Source organism: Vicia villosa, linkage group LG3 (assembly GCF_029867415.1).
Source record: "Vicia villosa cultivar HV-30 ecotype Madison, WI linkage group LG3, Vvil1.0, whole genome shotgun sequence".
Classification (NCBI taxonomy): Eukaryota; Viridiplantae; Streptophyta; class Magnoliopsida; order Fabales; family Fabaceae; genus Vicia; species Vicia villosa.
Window position 1 is genome coordinate 123839952 of NC_081182.1, and position 4985 is coordinate 123844936.

The window sequence follows — 4985 nt, forward strand, 5'->3', positions numbered from 1 at the left end:
TTTAAGAGCTATGTCACCAGCCTTACCTCTTGTCTTAGCCTTCATATGATGAACTACCTCAATGGCTGCCATGGCATTGTCCAAAATAGATCTTCCCGGCACAAAAGCCGATTGGTTATCAGGAATGCATTTGTCGAGGACTCTCTTAAGCCGATTAGCAAGAACTTTAGCTTTAACTTTATACAAAACATTGCAGAGAGCAATCGGTCTCCAATCTTTCATGGTAGATTGAGAATCTCCTTTCGGAATAAGAGTGATATTTGTCGAATTAAGCTTTTCAGGAAAAATACCGCTTTCAAGCCATAAACAACTGGCGTTAAAAATTTCATCCCCACATAAATCCCAGAACTGATGGTAGAAACCGGGATTAAAACCGTCCGGGCCCGGACTTTTATCAGCTTGCATAGAAAAAATAGCTTCTTTAAATTCAGCAATATCAAACTGATTAGTCAACGTAACATTATCTTCATTAGAAATGGTTGTGCAAATAGCTTGAAGAACCCGGTCCCGAGAACTTGGCTTCTTCTGAAATAAATCAATAAAATAATCGTGGACTACTTTACACATCCCTTCCGACGAACTGACAATCTCCCCATTGTCGTTTGTGAGCGATCTGATAGTATTAACTTTCTTCCTAGTAGAGGCTGAAATATGAAAGAAGCGCGTATTTAAATCGCCATCCTTATACCAGTGTACTTTTGCTCTTTGTTTCCAGAAAATATCATCTTTAACCAGAAGAGTGTTCAAGCGGCGTTTAAGAGCTGTGAAATAATTAATATTTTCTCCTCCAACATGTTGTCTAACAATATTAATTTTCCTGCTGATGCTCTCAATTTCCTTTGTAGATTTGTTACTGTTGTCTTTACTCCACTGTAACAATCTTTCTCCACATGCTTCCATTTTATCAATGATACTGTCATATTCTCCAACACCACTGAGCCACTGCTCTTGAACAAAGTCTCTAAAACCTGACTCCGTCAACCACGCATTCTCGAATCTAAAACCTTTCCGAGCCATGACAGGAGTTGAAGACGGGTCACAACAAAGAAGAATGGGGTAATGATCAGAAGTGGTAGCCGATAAATTTTTTACTTTGGCATTTGGAAACAAACCACACCAACTGTTATTTGCCATGGCTCTATCCAACTTCTCTTCGACAGCTCTTACCGTACCTAAACTTTTGAACCACGTAAACGCGTACCCTTCCATGAGAATATCAACCAAACCCGTATCTTGAACCGCTTGTCTGAAGCCACTGATAAGCCAGTTTAGTCTGTCTACTCTTCCTTTTTTCTCATTAGGCGAGAGAATATCATTAAAATCTACTAAGATACACCAAGGAAGATTGGAACTATCCGCGAGATTACGAATTAAGTTCCAAGACATTCTCCTGCGAGAACCTTCAGGATGGCCATAGTATCCCGTAAGCCTCCACTCACCAACTCGCGAGTCGTGAACAACAACATCAATGTGATTGTTAGAGTAACTCTGAATAGAACAATCATTAGCATACTTCCACAAAATAGCCAACCCACCACCTCTGCCTTCTCTATTTACAGTAAAATATAATAGAGAATTTTCTAAAATAAACTTAAAATATATAACAGAGTAAGAAATAGAAATATTAAAGAATATTATGATGTTGTGTGCAATTTATGAAAGTTGATGCAAGGCCATTAGACACGTTTAGAATAAATAAACGTGGGTCAAATGACTTTTTTAATAGAAAGTTTTTTTTTTTCTTTATTTAATTTTTATAATAGTGGTTTATAATAGTGGAAAGGAAGTTATTATTTTTTCTTTATTTAATTTTTATATTAATGGAAAGTTATTCTTTCTTATTTAGTTATGATTTAATTATTAATACTATTTATTACAAGTGATGTCAAATTAAATTAAAATAAATTAATGATTAATCCCATTAATTCATTGTTAATAGAAAACAATAAATTGTTAAGAGAATAAGATTTCATTACTTTATTAGATTTTTTTTTTTTTTCATAAATCAATTAAATAATAGTTTATGAAAGAGAATAAGATTTTTGATAGAGTTAGTGATACGTAGAAAAGTTATGATAGTGTAGATAAGTTTTACAGTAGAAAAAAAATTAAAGTAAAATAATATATAAATTGAAGGAAAATTACAAAACTATCCTCAATTTTATAAGATATGAGATACGAAGAAAAATATTTTAATCAACTTACGAAAAAAAATTTACCATATAAGGAAACAAGAAGTCCTTTGATTTAACCACTAAGCCACTAAGCCATTAGCTTTTTAAATAATAAATTGGAACTAAATTCTATATATTTAATAATGATAGTATTTTATAAATGTATAAAAAAGTATTGGTATGATATTTTGTTTTTCTTGTAATTTTAATTAATTATATTTATATATTATAATGTATTAAATAAATGTATAATAATTATAGTACACTTAGATGTTTGTGTATACTCATAAAGTAGAATATTAGTTTGTTATTATTTTTTTCCAAGTATAAATTAATATGTATTTTTAAAGTTGGATCAAATTTGCAACATCCAATTAAACTAGAGTAATAGATTAATTACACCTCTTTTTATTGATGTAAAATTAGTTTTAGTTTAATTTGATATATTTAAATTTTGTATGCATATAATATATATAATTTTTTAAATATTTTTTATAAGGCCGGGTCAATAACCATGCGGGTTAATTAATGACCCTCCGGTCCGACCAGTGATCCATTAACTCAATGCATTGACCGGATCAATCACCTGTCTGGGTTTTAAAACATTGCCTATATTGTAACGCCCCGAATTTAATTAATTATTTAATTAAATTAACCAAGGATTTATTCGTTGGAATTAGTTGAAGCCGGGAGTATCAATATTATTCTAAAGGCGTAATTAGATAATATGTTGATTGGAGCAGTTAAGCTTGTGGTCGGATTAATTAGTCGAGTTAGTCGGAGAAATACAATTGTGAGTTGGTATTATTTAAGTTATGGATCGATTGTAGTTGTGGAATATTATTGGGAATAATATATGTTTATGTTGTGTGGCTATTTAATCATGTATAGTGTGTTTTGTAATTTATTGGATATATAATATAATGGAGTTAGTAGTATTGGGCCTAAGTGGTAGAGTTATGGGTTAAGCCTATTAGTGAGATAGTAAGAGTTAGGGTTTTAGAGATTTAGTCTCATAGCTCATTTTGGTGAAAGAATAGAAAGAAGAGAAAGAAGGGAAAGAAGAGAAGAAGAGAGGAAAGCTAGGCCATAAAGAGGAAGAACTCCATTGGAGAAGAAAAAGCTTTTGAAGAAATAGCTAAGGTAAGGGTGGGGTTCTTACTCTCTAAGGGTTGGCATGATGATGGGTATGGTAGAGGTTAGATTTCATAATTGTAAATCCATGAATGTGTGAAGAAATTGAATTGTTATGTGTTTTTGGATGTTATGAATGATGAATGTTGAAATGGATGGATGATTGGTTGTGCAATTGATGTAAATGATATGTGTATTTGAATATCTATTTGATACCAATGTTAGAATTGAGAAATTGTGACTTAAAATTAGGTTTTTGATGTTTGAGAAATGGGGTTTTGAGGGTTTCAATAGAGGGAACTCGTAGCAGCAAGATATCTGGGTTTTTGGGGTTCTGCAACAGTGGGAACCGGTTCCCAGTTTGGAGGAACCGGGTTCCCGGGTGTTCTGTTGCGTAAAAACTACATTTTAATGGATGGGAACCGGTTCCCAATTTTCAGGAACCGGGTTCCACTGTACTGAATTGTTCAAAACTTCAAAAAGCCATAACTTTTGACTCGGGTGTCCGTTTGACGCGCCGTTTGGACCGTTGGAAAGCTAAAATAAATTCCTATCTTATAAGAATGGATTGAGAATCATTAGAATATTATTTAATATGACTTATACTTCTTGTATGTGTTTGATATGTATGATTTGATAATGATGTTATATGTTATATGCCATTAATTGTACGCATTCGATTTGTATGAGCTGATAGTGATGCCTTGTGACAAATTAACAATAAATATGTTTTCATTAGTAAGTTTAATATACCGTGTTATGATATTACTTGATTCGCGTAATGTGATGTTATTGTTAATATGATGAATTTGTTGTTGTTATTGCGAATTATGATGAATGTGTTGATGTTGTTGTTAATTAGATGAATTATTGATGTTTGTTGTTAATGTGATGAATGTGTTGATGTTTGATGTTAATATGATGAACTTGTTGATGTTTTTGTGATGTAGGAGAATTGTGCGTATCAAAGAAGAAATCGAACGTCGGAAAGCATTTTAATATTTAAGCAATTTTAGTTTTAATATTTAAGCAATTTCTATTTTATTTGTTTTATTTAATTTTGTTTTGGATTAAAAGCCCATAAGGCCCAATAGGATTTATTTGTTTTATGTATTTAAAGACCTTTGTCATAGCCATAAGGATTATCTCTTTTATTATAATAGAATCCAAAGTTTTCTTTATTCCTGGTGGACTCCAGAGCTTATCTATAGGGTTTGCGCTTGCTATTCCTTTGGGCGGCTTCCGACTGCGTCAGGGTTGCAAGCGCAAACCCTATAGATAAGCTCTGGAGTCCACCAGGAATAAAGAAAACTTTGGATTCTATTATAATAAAAGAGATAATACTTATGGTTATGCCAAAGGTCTTTAAATACATAAAACAAATAAACCCTATTGGGCCTTATGGGCTTTTAATCCAAAACAAAATTAAATAAAACAAATAAAATAGAAATTGCTTAAATATTAAAACTAAAATTGCTTAAATATTAAAATGCTTTCCGACGTTCGATTTCTTCTTTGATACGCACAATCCTCCTACATCATTTTGTTAATAAGAAAAGTTATTGATGTTTGTTGTTAACACGATGAATTAGTTGATGTTGTTATTAATATGACGAAATTGATGTCGTTGTTGCTAATATGTGGAATTTGTTGTTGTTGTTGTTGTAGACCCTATGG